Consider the following 18,161-nt stretch of genomic DNA (forward strand, 5'->3'; position numbering starts at 1 on the left):
GGTTTGCTACAAGCTAATTTTGCAGTCTTGTCGACATGGATCGATTTATTGTAAAAAGAAACGGAAATCTATTGACAAGGAAAATGAGGGGGAAGAGCTGGAGAACAACGTAACAGCTGTGAACGAACAACCACTGGAGAACCAGGAAAATCACAAAGATTGCGATGGGGAAATGCAGCTAGATAACGTAGCTAACATGGTTCTGGTGGCTAAGAGAAGAATACGGTCGATTCAAGAAGAACACAGAAAGTTCCAAGAGAAATGGACGGACAAGTATTTTTTTGTACTGCATGATGAGACTAGCTCACTTTGTTTTATTTGCCAGAAGGCAGTAAAAAAATATATAAATTAGCAAATTTAGAGCGACATTTCCAGTCACACCCTGCCTACTTTGACGAAACATATCCACCACAAAGCAACCACAGAAACAACAACATAGCTCAACTCAAAAGGACAACAACAAATGCCAGACAGATCTAGCACTGTTGCAGAGAAAAAGACAGAGGCAACATATGAGATTGCTTGGATACATGTGAGAAACAAGAAGGCCTTCACAGACGCAGAGATTGTAAAATAAAGTTTTTTGGCCTCAGACAAAATATTGTATGCTGATTTCACAAACAAGGAAGCTATTTTTTAAAGCAAACTAAGGTACTGCAACTCAGACTCGACCATAACAAGACGCATAAAAAATGTTGGTGAGGACATCAGTAAGCAACTGATTACTGACATACCCGTGGCGCCGTGTTTAAGTATTGCGCTTGACGAAAGCACTGATATAAGTTACATTGCGCAATTATGTGTTTAGGTCCGATTCCCTCAAAACGAGTTGTTCATAGAGGAACTTGTATGTTTACTGCCCCTTCAGGGACAAACATGAGGAGAGGATATTCTGAAAGCCCTTGTTACATTTTTAGCTGATAATAATAATAATGACTGGTCAAATCTGGCATCTGTGTGCACTGACGGCACCCAAACATGCGAGGGAAGGAGAAAGGTCTCACAGGCCTGACCTGATGAATTTGCTACGTTTCATTGTATCATTCATCAGGAAGCACTTGTGGCTAAACTCAAAGACTGTGATTTACAGAATGTGATGCAGCAAGTGGTGCGCGTGGTGAACATTATTATTGATATTTCACAATGAGGTGAGATGGTTGTCTTGTGGCAGATATTTGGAGAGATCTCTCTCTACTCCCGTGCTGGAATAGAGAGTGAGATAGTGGAGCTGCAGGAAAATTACACATTGCAAGGTGAACTAAGTTACCCATTTATTGAGTCCTGTGTCAGATACAGGGTATCCATTTCTGAAGCAGTGTGTACCAAAGGAGACCATTTTTTGTCAGCACTTATTCATGTGAAGCAACATTTTGAACAATGAACATTGTGAAACAAAAACAGAGAAATAGACTGACCAATCCACACCTGAATTGCCTCACAAGGATAGCAACAGACTATACATTTAGAATGAACTCAGTCAAGGAGCAGAAGGGGCATTTTCACTCACCCAACTACTGAGGTAACCCTTAATATCAATCAAATCTCATTTATAAAGCCCTTTTACATCTGTCAAAGTGCTGTACAGAAAACCAGCCTTGGTGTGGCCAGTTCTGGCTGTGCCGGGTGGAGATTATAACAGTACATGGCCAAGATGTTCAAACGTTCATAGATGACCAGCAGGGTCAAATAATAACCACAGTGGTTGTAGAGGGTGCAACAGGTCAGCATCTTAGGAGTAAATGTCAGTTGGCTTTTCATTGCCGAGCATTCAGAGTTAAAGACAGCAGGTGTGGTAGAGAGAGAGAGAAGGGACAAGGTAGCACATCCGGTGAACAGGTCATGGTTCCATAGCCGCAGGCAGAACAGTTGAACCTGGAGCAGCAGCAGCAGCACGACCACGTGGACTGGGGACAGCAAGGACTCATCAGGCCAGGTAGTCCTGAGGAATGGTCCCAGGGCTCAGGTCCTCGGAGAGGGGAGGGAGAGAATTAGAGGGAGCATACTTAAATTCACACAGGACACTGGATAAGATGGGAGAAATACTCCAGATATAACAGACTGACCCTAGCCCCCCAAACAAACTATTACATGTGATGTAGCATATTTGATGTGTGTATGTATATATTTGTGATGTGCTGTAGGTCAAATCAATTGCACGTGCTTGATATTTGCTCTCAATTGTTATTGAAAGAAAAAGTACAACAAATTAAAGATATGTGCAACTCTCTGAATGATTCTCTCAACCCAAAGTGGCTCCCTTACAACAAAATAGTGAGTAACACTGCACTAGCCAGTCATTACACATACGTTTCCACTCCTCAGACTGCTGGACTGTTCTGTAGCTACACATATCGCACCCTTCCTTCTCCCTCCACAACAGTTTTCCAATGAAGTTTGCAATTTCCACTTAAAATCGTCCTCTCCTCCTTTGAACAGTCGTCACGTCCGGTTCTCGTTGCACGAGCAGTTCGAGTCTTCCAATGATCGGTCTATTGCGGCATTGCCTTGCCAGTTAGTTGACTATTACGTTTCACCATCGAGGTATAGGCACGTTTAACGCCTTACTGGCTTTTAATGAATGTGACACGAAGGAGCCGAAATGAATGGTGAAGCACGCGGACTGTAACCTTAGCGGTCTTGATTTCTGCAACAGTATTGTTTTTCGGAACAGCGACAACCACGATATTCAAAACGGTAACTGTTGGGCAACGTTCACGTAAGTAAACGCACAGCTGCTGTCAATCGCTTATCCGTTAGCTAGATAAATTAGCTGACCAGAAAACCAGTTTAGTCTTCACTTGCTACAAAGAGAACTTGTACAGCAGGTGGTTAGCATTAGCAAGTGAGGCTGTTTTCAGTACATTTTTTTATTAAGGAATTTCAAGTAATAAAAGGGGATTTTATTTTCTTCAGTGATTCACTGTGACACAGCCAGTCTCAGTATGAACTGCATGCAAGCACAAGTGCCGCCCACACACTTGTCAGTTTTCAAACAGAGGCGCAACATCCCGATACTTCTGGGGAAACGCATTACGAAACAGAGACATTGGCTGGGTTTCCTGAAAGTATCGTTGTACTAAGATCATCCATCGAAACTAGAGACGATCTTAGTACTAGGATGCTTTTGGGAAACCCAGCCCAGGGGTGTATTCATGACTGAAACCGTTTAATTACCAAACGAAGAGTCACCTCAGAGGTATAATAAGAACTGGAGAATGTTTCCAAGATGTCCAACAATTGTTTAAGGTAATCTACTCAGGTTTGCATACGCGGATAAACGTACAGTCAATATCTGTGATGCATCCGATTTACAGTGCATTCGGAAAGTAGTCATACCCCTAGACTTTTTCCACGTTGTTACGTTAACCGATTTAATACATTTTAGAATAAGGCTTTCTTTCTCCAGTCTACACACCCACATTAAAAGTTAAAGCAGTTTTACAACTTTTTGCAATTGTATTAAAAAAAAAAATCATTTACATACGTATTCAGGTAGTTAAAGTATTGGGTATGACACTACAAGCTTGGTACACCTGTATTTGGGGAGTTTCTCCCATTCTTCTCTGCAGATCCTCTCAAGCTCTGTCAGGTTGGATGGGGAGCATTGCTGCACAGCTATTTTCAGGTCTCCAGAGATTTTAGATCCGGTTCAAGTCCGGGCTGTGGGTGGGCCATTCAAGGACATTGAGACTTGTCCCAAAGCCACTCCTGCATGGTCTTGGCTGTGTGCTTAGGGTCGTTGTCCTGTTGAAAGGTGAACCTTCACCCCAGTCTGTGGTGCTGAGTGCAGGTTTTCATCAAGGAACTCAGTACTTTGCACCGAGTAGTCTCCCAGTCCCTGCTGCTGAAAAACATCCCCACAGCATGACGCTGTCACCACCATGCTTCACCGTAGGGATGCTGCCAGGTTTCCTCCAGACATGATGCTTGGCATTCAGGCCAAATAGTTAAATCTTGGTATCATCAGACCAAATAATCTTGTCTCATGGTCTGAGAGTCTTTAGGTGCCTTTTGGCAAAATCCAAGTGGGCTGTTGTGCCTTTTACTGAGGAGTGGCTTCCGTCTGGCCACTACCATAAAGGCCTGATTGGTGGAGTGCTGGAGAGATGGTTGTCCTTCTGGAAGATTCTCCCCAGAGGACGCTCTGAAGCTCTGTCAGAGTGACTATCGGGTTCTTGGTCACCTCCCTGACCATGGCCCTTCTCCCCTGATTGCTCAGTTTGACTGGGCAGACAGCTCTAGGAAGAGTCTTGGTGGTTCCAAACTTCTTCCATTTAAGATTGATGGAGGCCACTGTGTTCTTGGGGACCTTCCATGCTGCAGAAATGTCCCCAGATCTGTGCCTCGACACAATCCTATCTCAGAGCTCTACAGAAAATTCCTTTGACCTCATGGCTTGGTTTTTGCTCTGACATGCACTGTCAACTTTGGGACCTTATATAGACAGGTGTGTGCTTTTCCAAATCATGTCCAATCAATTGAATTTCCCACACGTGGACTCCAATCAAGCTGTAGAAACATCTCAAGGATGATCAATGGAAACAGGATGCACCTGAGCTCAATTTCAAGTCTCATAGCAAAGGTTTTGAATGCTTATTTAAATAAGGTATTTCTGTTTTTATTTGTAAAACATTTGCAAACATTTCTAACAACCTATTTTTTGCTTTTGTCATTATCGGGTATTGTGTGTAGATTGATGAGGGAAAAATGAATTATATCAATTTTTGGTTGTAACGTGTCCTCTCTGGAGCATGAAATCAAGAGCTCTGCTGGCTGACTACTGAGTAGCAACCTAGTGGTGCCAAAAGCCCTGAGCCTGGTTTCCTAAAAGCATCTTAAATATGCGCTATGCAGAACCGCCATTTACTAAAATTCTAGTAGTCTGCCTAATTTCTGATTATGAGACAAAACAAGCAATTTTAGTGTCATTGTACAATCTAAACCGCTGTGACATTTTTTCCATAACCCCAAATATTGTATTTTCCACTGTTTAAAGCTGGTGTGCAAAACTGAAGTAAAATAAATTAAACTTAAGAACAGGACGCATAGGACAGATCTACCTCTTCTAAGACTTGCGTTTAATGAGATGGACATACAGTACCAGTCAAAAGATTGAACACCTACTCATTCAAGGGTTTTTCTTTATTTTGACTATTTTCTACATTGTAGAATAATAGTGACGATATCAAAACTATGAAATAACACATGGAATCATGTAGAAACCAATTAAGTGTTAAACAAATCGAAATATATTTTATTTTAGATTCTTTAAAGTAGCCACCCTTTGCCTTGATGACACTATGCACACTCTTGGCATTCTCTGAACCAGCTTCACCTGGAATGCTTTTCCAACACTCTTGAAGGAGTTTCCACATATGCTGAGCACTTGTTGGCTGCTTTTCCTTCAGTCTGCGGTCCAACTCATTCCAAACAATTTCAATTGGGTTGAGGTCGGGTGGTTGTGGAGGACAGGCCATCTCATGCAGAACTCCATCACTCTCCTTCTTAGTCAAATAGCCCTTACACAGCCTGGAGGTGTGTTTTGGGTCATTGTCCTGTTGAAAAACAAATGATAGTGCCTCCTGAGTGTTAGTGGTCTAAGGCACTGCATCGCTGTGCCACTAGAGATTCTGAGTTTGAGTCCTGGTTCTTTCACAGCCGGCCGTGACTGGGAGACCCACGGGGCGGCGCACATTTGGCTGCCCCATTTGTATTTCATATACATTTGACTATTGGATGTTCTTATAGGCACTTTAGTATTGCCAGTCTAATCTCGGGAGTTGATAGGCTTTAAGTCATAAACAGTGCAATGCTTGAAGCACAGCGATGAGCTGATGGCAAACGCAGGAAAATGTTTTTTGAATGAATGCCCTGAGTCTGCTGCTGCCTACCATCGCTCAGACTGCTCTATCAAATATCAATTCATAGACTTAATTATAGTAATAATAATAAACACAGAAATATGAGCCGTAAGTCATTAATATGGTCAAATCCAGAAATGGTCATTTCAAAAACCAAAACGTTTATTCTTTCAGTGAAATATGGAACCATTCCATATTTTTATCGAAAGGGTGGCATCCCGAAGTCTAAATATTGCTGTTACATTACCCAACCTTAAATGTTATGTTATAATTATGTAAAATTCTGTCAAATTAATTACAGTCTTTTTTAGCAAGAAATGGTCTTCGCACAGTTCGCAACGAGCCAGGCGGCCCAAACTGCTGCATATACCCTGACTCTGCTTGCACAGAACGCAAGAGAAGTGACACAATTTCCCTAGTTAAAATAAATTCATGTTAGCAGGCAATATTAACTAAATATGCAGGTTTAAAAATCTATACTTGTGTATTGATTTTTAGAAAGGCATTGATGTTTATGGTTAGGTACACATTGGTGCAACAGTGCTTTTTTTGCAAATGCGCTTGTTAAATCATCACCCGTTTGGCGAAGTAGGCTGTGATTCGATGATAACATGCACCACATTGATTATATGCAACGCAGGACAAGCTAGATAACTACACATAGTTGATTATTACTAGTTTAACTAGTGATTATGTTAAAGATGATGATACAACAATAAAAATGAAAAAACATGTTTTTTTTCATTGTATTATCTAAACCAGATCTATTGTTTAATATTCTCCTACATTCAATTCACATTTACACCAAACTTCAGAGTGTTTTCTTTCAAATGAAACCAAGAATATACATATACTTGGTCCTCGGCCTGAGCTACAGACCGTTAGATTTAGGTATGTCTTCAGGCGGAAATGGAATAAAGTAGGGGGATAGCTGTAAGAGGTTAACCTGTTATGGCTGGGGTTTGAGTGACAACTAAAAATACAACTTCGTAACATTAAACATTCTTGAAAATGCAAGTGTCTTACACCCTTCAAAAGATTAGAATCTTGGTAATCAAACTACGTTTTCAGATTTAAAATAGCTATTACAGAGAACAAATCCCATGCATTTGTTTGAGAAGAGCAATCAACAACAGAAACATTTTCCGCCATGACAGTTTTTTCACATTCACATCTGAAGGTAAAATTATGACTTACATTCTGATATCTTGCTCTTATTTCTCTTCCCGAGGGTCCCAGTGATCAAATGAAGTGCCATTTTCTTTGATAAAATCAATTTTTATAGCCTAAATCGAAACATTTTGTAAACCGTTTGTGCCGTGAATTCCATCTATCATTTTTTTTACGGGGCATTCGACCTTATTCCCCCCCCTGTAAACCATTGTTTATCTAGTCATGGTTGGTTTCAGTGCATTCCTCTGGATGTTTGCAACACAGCCAAACAACATTTTTTTTTTTTGCAGGGAGTATTGACCGAAGTGAGCTGATTTGAAAACAACGATAAATGACTACCTTACACACCAATAATTTTAGCGACGCTTCATTGTTTGACTATATTTCTGCCCAATGACCACTGATCTTATTGAAATCTAGCTGGGGAGATAGCCAATGAGCTGAGGTAAACGCCAGTATGTAATGGTTTGGGGTTGGACCACAATTCCCTGTTTGTAATCGCACGCGCAGGGAACTCCATTCTCGCGAGTTGCTGTAAGGCTTTTTACACGCAGCTGTATTTCGGAAAGGTAAATCAGGTAAAACAAAGTCTATAGTGAAAGTGAGACAGAATTTTTTGTTTGAGGAATCTTTGAGTATTATGATTCAAACGAACTGAGGAGCTGTTTCTGCAAGGACAGGATGTACTTCTGGACGGGTAAGTTTATTATTATTATTTTTTGCTATGAAATGTGTGGTTTTTTTTGTGTGTGTGGTTTGTGTGTGTGTGTGTGTGTATATATTATAACAATGGCTGGAGTTGAATGGAACAGCACTTCACCTTAGGGACTGTTCCCTCTGCTCTATACAATACATATGTTTATTTTATGTGATGATAAAAGGCTCATACAATACACATTTTTTAAAATGTTTTCTTTCACAGTGATAGCGACTCCGACTGGGAGCCCTCGGTGCCAAGCTGCCTGCTCTACCTCTGCCCCCAGTAGTGTTCATATGCCACAGTTCATTACTGCAGGCATGACTGTGCCTCAGGGCCAAAAGGGCACAGCATGGAGGCATCGTTGTGTTCTGTGTCGCATGAAATGCACCACTTGTTCAGTTTGCCTCTGCTTTACATCAGAAAGAGACTGCTATGGGACAAGGCACAGGCAGCAAAATACTTTGACGAGGACTTCCAAGGGGTGTACTGTTTTTTAAATATATTTTTTATATATATATTTATTTTCTAATATTTTTTAAAACATTTTTTGTTGTGTGTGTGTTAGAATTGCTTTTTGATATGTTGTATATAGTTATTTGCACGGCTGTATATAGTTATAGGTCATTTCACCAATTCGGCCACTTGGATACATTTGGCCAACTTGTGTGGGACACCTGGGTGACTTCATGCAAAATGTCATGTAGCTCACCCATTCCTGCAGTTATCAGTCTGAAACTTTGCACACCTACAGTTGCCCTCTTGTGTTATCCATCAAAATCATCTCCAGCATCCTATCTGACTGTGGCTATTCAAGTACATGTGAAATATGATACTACAACAATAAAAAACTGAAAACGTATGCTCTTTCTTTCTCTTTTCTTCCACCAGATCTACTGTGTTATTCTCCTACATTCAATTCACATTTCCACAAACTCCAGAATGTTCCCATTCAAATGATACCAAGAATATGCATATCCTTGCCTCTGGGGCTGAGCTACAGGCAGTTAGATTTGGGTATGTCTTCAGCTGGAAATTGTTCTCAAAGGGATGCAGCCATAACAGGTGAAGAACACATTCTTATTTTCAATGACGGCCTAGGAACGGTGGGTTAACTGCCTTGTTCAGGGGCAGAACGACAGATTTTTACCTTTGTCAGCTCAGGGATTCAATCTTGCAACCTTACGGTTAACTAGTCCAACGCTCTAACCACCTGCCTCACGAGGAGCCCGCCTGTTAAGCGAATGCAGTAAGAAGCCAGCTAGCGTTAAACTTGTAAAAAACAATCAATCAATCAATCATAATCACTAGTTATAACTACACATGGTTGATATTACCAGTTTATCTAGCGTGTCCTGCGTTACATATTATCGATGCGGTGCGTATTCGTGAAAAAGAACTGTTGTTGCTCCAATGTGTACCTAACCATAAACATCAATGCCTTTCTTAAAATCAATACACAGAAGTATATATTTTTGAACCTGCATATTTAGCTAAAAGAAAGGTTAGAAGGCATGTGAAGTGAAATTGTCACTTCTCTTGCGTTTATTGCACGCAGAGTCAGGGTATATGCAACAGTTTGGGCAGCTTGGCTCATTGCGAACTAATTTGCCAGAATTTTACATAATTATGACATAACATTGAAGCTTGTGTAATGTAACCGCAATATTTAGACCTAGGGATGCCATCCGTTAGATTAAATACGGAATGGCTCTGTATTTCACTGAAAGAATAAATGTTTTGTTTTCAAATTGATAGTTTCCCGATTTGACCATATTAATGACCTAAGGCTCGTATTTCTGTGTGTTATAATTAAGTCTATGATTTGATATTTGATAGAGCAGTCTGACTGAGTGATGGTAGGCACCAGCAGGCTTGTCAGCATTCATTCAAACAGCACTTTCATGCGTTTTGCCAGCAGCTCTTTTCGCAATGCTTCAAGCATTGAGCTGTTTATGACTTCAAGCCTATCAACTCCCGAGATTAGGCTGGTGTAACCGATGTGAAATAACTAGCTAGTTAGCGGGTTGCGCGCTAATAGTGTTTCAAATGTCACTCGCTCTGAGACTTGGAGTAGTTGTTCCCCATGCACTGCAAGGGCTTTCGGCTTTTGTGGAGTGATGGGTAACGCTGCTTCGAGGGTGGCTGTTGTCGATGTATTCCTGGTTCGAGCCCAGGGAGGAGCGAGGAGAGGGATGGAAGATATACTGTTACACTGGCAATACTAAAGTGCCTATAAGAACATCCAATAGTCAAAGGTATATGAAATACAAATGGTATAGAGAGAAATAGTCCTATAATTCCTATAATAACTACAACCTAAAACTTCTTACCTTGGAATATTGAAGAGTCATTTTAAAAGGAACCACCAGCTTTCATATGTTCTCATGTTCTGAGCAAGGAACTTAAACGTTAGCTTTCTTACATGGCACATATTGCACTTTTACTTTCTTCTCCAACACTTTGTTTTTGCATTATTTAAACCAAATTAAACATGTTTCATTATTTATTTCAGGCTAAATTGATTTTATTGATGTATTATATTAAGTTAAAATAAGTGTTCATTCAATATTGTTGTAATTACAATATATATATATATATATATATCGTCCAATTAATTGGTATTGGCTTTTTTCATCCTCCAATAATCGGTATCGGTATTGGCGTTGAAAAATCATAATCAGTCGACCTCCAGTTTCTATGCAGGTGCATGTTTATCAATCATTGGAATAAGCAATTTCATAAATTCATCAACATTTATTTTTACTGCTCTAATTATGTTGGTAACAAGTTTCTAATAACAATAAGCCACCTCAGGGGTTTGTGATATGGGACCACCCAATAGAATGTACCACATGACTTAAGTCGCTTTGGAGGCGCTGTAAATGGCATATATTATTATTATATTAATATACCACAGTTAAGGGCTGTTAAGCACGACGCAACGCGGAGTCATACCCATGACTCTGTTTTGTCATACTCGTGGTATACTGTGTTCTAGCATTCAATGCTCAAACCACCCAGTTTATAAATATTTCTATACTGTATATCACACCTTTTCAATAAGAATTTGGTCAGGTCGTCCGAGAAGTTACATATTGTAGTTTTAAGGCTATGTTCATTGTTAGCATCATTAAATCTCTGAGCTGCTTCCCAAAACCATTGTTACTAAAGTTTATCGTTAGAACAGCTAAGTATGTTGTTAAATGCTTCCCCCTTCCGCGTCACTTATCACAATCTCCACTAAACACAAAATCGAGCTGTTTATCTGTTTTTCTGTGACCGCTGATAACTTCAGAATGAACGTGACTGACTACAAATACAGTTGCCCATTTATTTGTATAACAAGTGAAGGATATAAAGACACTTCCCATGAAAACCGCGATTACTGTGTTAACAGATAAATACACTGTAGACTACAAAGACCTATATATTTGAATGATATTAAAATCAGTTTCACATTAATTCAACTGAGTTTTATTTAGCTATTTGTACGCTACTCTGACATTTTTGCCTCGACATAGCCTATTTCATGATGTTTAACGTGCACAATGATGTGCCAAATCTTGATTTAGTACATTGTTATAGGGTAAATATTAGAATAAGCCGCCTCAATATTTGTAGCCATATGTGATATCTCTCTAGGAGCTGATCCGTCGTCATTATTGTGGAATTATTGTGGAATAATTCTAATCTTAAAGTAAGATTGGAAAGGGAGAATGCTGATCTGAAAGCAGTGCTTTCTTTCGATCATATCAATCGCTAGGTGCCTCAACAATGCACCTGTTGTCTACGTGGTATTTTGGGAAACGCATGTTACATCTTTGGCCGTTGTAGGAAAGATGCATCGTTAAAACATTGCTATTGGAAAACTGCCCTAGTCTGCCCTAGAAATCTGATGTAAATTACGATTGCCAGAACGGCCCAAGACATGTTTGGCCCCTTGAAATATATAGATATAACAAAGATCAGGAAACACCATTTGGGACATGTATTTAACCTGTTATTTTTGTCACTTAACAGTCTCCATATACAGTACCAGTCAACAGTTTGGACACACCTACTCATTCCAGGGTTTTTCTCTATTTTTACTATGTTCTACATTGTAGAATAATAGTGAAGACATCAAAACTATGAAATAACACATATGGAATCATGTAGTAACCAAAACAAGTGTTAAACAAATCAAAATATATTTTATATTTCAGATTCTTCAAAGTAGCCACCCTTTGGATTGATGACAGCTTTGCACACTGTTCCCTAGAATGCAAATCAATTATCAGGTGTGCATTGTTAAAAGTTCATTTGTGGAATTTCTTTCCTTAATACGTTTGAGCCAATCAATTGTTTGCCCTATTTGGTAAAAGACCAAGTCCATATTATGGCAAGAACAGCTCAAATAAGCAGAGAAAAATTACAGTCCATTACTTTAAGATATGAAGGTCAGTCAATCCGGAAAATGTCAAGAACTTTGGAAGTTTCTTCAAGGGCAGTTGCAAAAACCATCAAGCGCTATGATGAAACTGGCTCTCCTGAGGACCACCACAGGAAAGGAAGACCCAGAGTTACCTCTGCTGCAGAGGCCTTCATGGTCGAAATTGCTGCAAAGAAATCACTACTAAAGGGTACCAATAAGAAGAGACTTGCTTGAGCCAAGAAACACCAGCAATGGACATTAGACCAGTCTGATTTTTGGTTCCAACTGCCGTGGTGTGAGTGAATGGATGATTTCCGCATGTGTGGTTCCCACCGTGAAGCATGGAGGAGGAGGTGTGATGGTGTAGGGGTGCTTTGCTGGTGACACTGTCTGTGATTTATTTAGAATTCAAGGCACACTTAACCAGCATGGCAACCACAGCATGCTGCAGCGATACGCCATCCCATCTGGTTTGGGCTTAGTCCCACTGTCATTTGTTTTTCAACAAGACAATGACCCAACCCCCCTCCAGGCTGTGTAAGAGCTATTTGACCTAGAAGGAGAGTGATGGAGTGCTGCATCAGGTGACCTGGCCTCCACAATCACCTGACCTCAACCCAATTGAGATGGTTTGGGATGAGTTGGATTGCAGACTGAGGTAAAAAAAAAAAAAAAAAAACAGCCAACAAGTGTTAAGCATATGTGGGAACTCCAAGACTGTTGGAAAGTATTCCAGGTGAGGCTGGTTGAGAGAATGCCAAGAGTGTGCAAGCTGTCATCAAGGCAAACGGTGGCTCCTTTCAAGAATATCAAATATAAAAACTGTGTAACACTTTTTTTTGGTTACTACATGATTCCAGATGTGTTATTTCATAGTTTTGATGATTTCACTACTAGCCAAATTGTATCTATGATCGTATGCGATGCATTTATTTTATTTTATATGTTCTATTTGTATCTGTAAATAAATAAAAATGATATCAAGCCACACCTGGCCATGATTACAGACACCTGTGTATCCTTTGACACTATATAAACTAGTGGCCCGCAGTGTTTGTCATTGTACGCTGATGAAGACAGCTTGTTTGTCGAAACGTTGGTTATTAGGTAATTCAATTGTTGCATCTGAGCTCCTAGAGTGTGCGACTCTCCTTTTCTTTTTCAAGTGTTTTACTCCGCTAGCCAGCACCTCGCCAAAACAGGTGATCTACTCCGCTAGCCAGCAACCCTCCTAAACAGGTGTTCTACTCCGCTAGCCAGCACCTCTCCTAAACAGGTGTTCTACTCCGCTAGCCAGCACCTCGCCTAAACAGGTGTTCTACTCCGCTAGCCAGCACCTCGCCTAAACAGGTGTTCTACTCCGCTAGCCAGCACCTCGCCTAAACAGGTGTTCTACTCCGCTAGCCAGCACCTCGCCTAAACAGGTGTTCTACTCTGCTAGCCAGCACCTCGCCTAAACAGGTGTTCTACTCCGCTAGCCAGCACCTCTATTAAACAGGTGTTCTACTCCGCTAGCCAGCACCTCTATTAAACAGGTGTTCTACTCCGCTAGCCAGCACCTCTATTAAACAGGTGTTCTACTCCGCTAGCCAGCACCTCTCCAAAACAGGTGTTTTTTTCGCCTCCAGATGCACCTGTGTAATGATCGTGCTTTTTTGATCAGCTTCATGATATGCCACACCAGTCAGGTGGATGGATTATCTTGGCAAAGGAGAAATGCTCACTAACATGGATGTAAAAAAATATATGTTTACAACATTTGAGAGAAATAAGCTCTTTGTGTGTATGGGGAAAATTCGGTGATCTTTTATTTCAGCTCATGAAACACGGGACCAACACTTTACCTGTTGCCTTTATTTTTGTTCAGTATATTTGCAGCTTTCAGTTTCTATGCAATTATGATGATCAAGTGTCCACTCATTGGTCACTTCTCCCCTATACAGCACACAATACAACTAGTTGAGTGCCAGCCCTTCGTTTCTCTCTCAGGATGTCTGATTGGCTTTGTTGGCTTGCGTCAGCCAGTATAGAGGACCCACAGTATTTGTTGGACGAATCAAACTGGCTTAGCTGTGAGAGGATTATTCCAGGTAGCAGACCTGACAACCACAGGTCAACTCTGAGCTGCTGCCTCTCTTGCATGGCAGAAGTAGCCTAATCAGTACAAGTCTCAAAGCCCCTTATCCCACGTCCCTTGCCTGAAAACTAGCATGCTGTCAATGTCCCTCTGCCATTATGCAGCATTATGGGGCTTCCCCTCACCTTCCCCCTATAGCTTCCTGTGTATAGTATACTGCCCACAAATTCAAATCTTGACCTCCAAGCCATTTCCACTGTTCTTTTTCAGTCTTCCCCTCTTCTCATGGACTGGTGGGTTCAATTCATTATCAGGTAGAAGAGAACCAGCAGTAGTCTGGACGTCGTAGGGTAAGATTTGAATACCCCTGGCTGGTATGGTAGTTATACCCAGCCACCCCTCAACCTAACCATGGAACATTCTGTCAATGTTTCTCTGCCATAATGCCTTGTGATTGACCTGATTGTGGAGTTGGTAGGGGGCCTTGCTAGTTGCTACCACCTCACCCCTACTGCAGCCTGTGAAGAAGGGTGTTTGAGCAGCTTCCTCGTTGTCGTGTGCTGCCTGTCATCTTTACACAAGCTTTGCATCTTTACAACATCCTGCTCATGAATTCCGTGTCCAGTGGTAGAACTCTTGTGTGAATATGTCTCGGATGCAGTGCACGAGACTCCTTTTGACATTAGGTCGGTGACAGGACCGAGGACGGGAGCATTTGTAAGAGTTGTAGACCCATTAGAGTAGATATAGCAAGCCATGTGACATCAAGGCAGGGCAGCCTACAGGACATAGTCTGGCTGCAGTGATAGTGGTTGACCCCAGTTTCCCCCAAAGCCCTGATAAGCCTGGAACAAGTAGGCTAACTCTCTCTGCCTATGGGCCGATAACAGCAAAACACCATTGACAAACTAGGGGGGGGGGGAGAACCCAATGCAGCATGTCTTTATTGTTTCACCAAAACAGAGACTGTGGAAGGAACACTGAGCTAGCCTAATTGGCATGGAGACTGTGGAAGGAACAGTGAGCTAGCCTAATTGGCATGGAGACTGTGGAAGGAACACTGAGCTAGCCTAATTGGCACAGAGACTGTGGAAGGAACACTGAGCTAGCCTAATTGGCATGGAGACTGTGGAAGGAACACTGAGCTAGCCTAATTGGCATGGAGACTGGAAGGAACACTGAGCTACCCTAATTGGCACAGAGACTGTGGAAGGAACACTGAGCTAGCCTAATTGGCATGGAGACTGTGGAAGGAACACTGAGCTAGCCTAATTGGCACGGAGACTGTGGAAGGAACACTGAGCTAGCCTAATTGGCACGGAGACTGTGGAAGGAACACTGAGCTAGCCTAATTGGCATGGAGACTGTGGAAGGAACTCTGAGCTAGCCTAATTGGCATGGAGACTGTGGAAGGAACACTGAGCTAGCCTAATTGGCATGGAGACTGTGGAAGGAACACTGAGCTAGCCTAATTGGCACGGAGGGAACACTGAGCTAGCCTAATTGGCACGGAGACTGTGGAAGGAACACTGAGCTAGCCTAATTGGCATGGAGACTGGAAGGAACACTGAGCTAGCCTAATTGACATGGAGACTGCGGAAGGAACACTGAGCTAGCCTAATTGACATTGGCATGGAGACTGTGGAAGGAACACTGAGCTAGCCTAATTGGCATGGAGACTGTGGAAGGAACACTGAGCTAGCCTAATTGACATGGAGACTGCGGAAGGAACACTGAGCTAGCCTAATTGGCATGGAGACTGTGGAAGGAACACTGAGCTAGCCTAATTGGCATGGAGACTGTGGAAGGAACACTGAGCTAGCCTAATTGACATTGGCATGGCTGTGCCCCAATGTCACCCTATTCCCAATAAGGCTCTTGTCAAAAAAAATAGTGCGCTATATAGGGAATAGAGTGCCATTTGGGAGACACCCTTTGATTAACTCCACCCACCTTTAGGAGTTCAAACAGCTGTAGAAATATAGATTTTAGACTAGCTCAGTTGATGACGTATGAGACTGAACTACAGCGGTGTGAAGTGGCGTCAATTCACTTTTCAATTTTGCTTAACATAGAGGAAGGACATGTTAAGCTCTTTCTGGGCTACTGTCTACGTGACGGGAGCTGTGCATTCTGGACCTTCTTAAAGAGAGACGCAGGAGTTCTAATAGAGGAAGTGTCAAAGTGCTGTGTAAATAGTCACGCTGTAAGGTTAAGGCAGTATATTTACATGCCAACCTACTTATGTTAATGTCTCTTTTCTCCTGCCGTCGTCGTCTGCAGAGACACACCACAGTGCAGAAGTGAAGCACAATAACAAGCTGTGGTGTGACGCAGAGGGCCTGAAACATGTTTATGTGGACCTTATTTAGCCTGTGTGGTTTGCATCTTTATGGGTATGAAACATAATGTCAGCAAGCCTAATAGCAGTAAGCATAATGGCAGCAAGCACCCGAGTGCAATGAGTTTCATTTGATTTATTTAGCCAGAATAGTCCACTCAGTAACAATTGCCACTGTTTTCCAGGGAGTCCTGGGTTCCAATGAAAACATACAGATCATATAAAATGTGTATAGATATAAACACAGCATACCCCGTAAGTAACTACAGCTAAAAAAACACAGAACCTACCCAGGAGCACACAGAACCTACCCAGGAGCACACAGAACCTACCCCAGGAGCACACAGAACCCACCCCAGGAGCACACAGAACCCACTCCAGGAGCACACAGAACCCACCCAGGAACACACAGAACCCACCCAGGAGCACACGGAACCTACCCAGGAGCACACAGAACCTACCCAGGAGCATGTAGCGATCATCTTTACAGAAGAAGTCAGTGTAGCCTAGTTTTGCTGCAGCAATTAAAAGATGTATCACTGGCCTTCATTTGTCAAAGTTGCATGTCATGGAAATCCTTGAAGACTTTCTGAAATACAGTGGGGCAAAAAAGTATTTAGTCAGCCACCAATTGTGCAAGTTCTCCCACTTAAAAAGATGAGAGAGGCCTGTAATTTTCAGCATAGGTACACTTCAACTACTTGCACAATTGGTGGCTGACTAAATAATTTTTTGCCCCACTGTATATATATTTTATAGGAGTGCCAATAGCTGGGTTGGAGGCAAGGGAGCCTAGCTTCTTATGGCAACGCTAACATGAAGACTGGCAGTTAGGTTTATATCACTACACACACTGGGCTGCAGTAGCACTGCCAAATTTCCCAAGATGCCTTCCTCTCTGTGTGCTGAGATATATATTTTTTTGACCTATGATACGGCATGTGTTGACAGCAGTAAATCCATTTAGGCCTACTTATTCAAACCGTATGACATCAACTCATGTATAGGATGTGTAAGTCGCTCTGGATAAGAGCGTCTGCTAAATGACTTAAATGTAAATGTAATGTGTACCCTTGGACTTTGTGTCAGTGTAAGGTAACCTGAATGTGTGCTGTAGGCTTACAGCATGCTAAAATCAAATATGAGCCGATCATTTTCTGGTTGCATAGCCTATATCATTCATACACTCGTCCTATACATGAATTGCACAAAGTCTGTTGAGTTAGATCAGCATTTCAGAATAGCGTCTATATCGGTTCATTCATACTTACAGTTTATTTCAGGTCATTTCATTCCGTCACATAATTAATCTGGCCACACAACGGTACACCAATACAGGCTGAAGTTGTGGGAAAGTTTGAGAATCTAAGTTTTGTGTCTATAGGGCTAGGTCTTCTTTGAGAAAGACAATTGAGCTACAATATTTGAAACCAGGGGTTGTGTATCAAGCGTCTCAGAGTAGGAGTGCTGATCTAGGATGCTTCATGTCGGAGGCCCTTTAATTTAATGTCTTGGGTCACGTTCTGTAAGAGGTTTAGCAGCAATGTTTGTGATATGTGTGATAATGTCTCTTATGGGCTTATTATGGGCTTATC

General features: G+C 41.6%; 1 protein-coding gene across 3 annotated transcripts in view; it reads left to right on the plus strand.

Annotated features, from left to right (window-relative positions):
* Positions 1-2,452: 2,452 nt before the first annotated feature.
* LOC123999340 (tyrosine-protein kinase JAK2-like) overlaps positions 2,453-18,161 on the plus strand; it is a 71,218-nt gene continuing 55,509 nt past the window's right edge. For 2 of the 3 annotated variants that reach the window (XM_046304987.1, XM_046304990.1), the window contains exon 1: positions 2,453-2,716. The gene's annotated coding sequence lies outside the window, so the exon portion shown is untranslated. Of the gene's footprint in view, positions 2,717-2,958; positions 3,247-18,161 lie in introns of those variants that run through there. The other variant, XM_046304988.1, reaches the window with a different exon arrangement.

The sequence above is a fragment of the Oncorhynchus gorbuscha genome, linkage group LG16 (genome assembly GCF_021184085.1).
Source record: "Oncorhynchus gorbuscha isolate QuinsamMale2020 ecotype Even-year linkage group LG16, OgorEven_v1.0, whole genome shotgun sequence".
Lineage (NCBI taxonomy): Eukaryota > Metazoa > Chordata > Actinopteri > Salmoniformes > Salmonidae > Oncorhynchus > Oncorhynchus gorbuscha.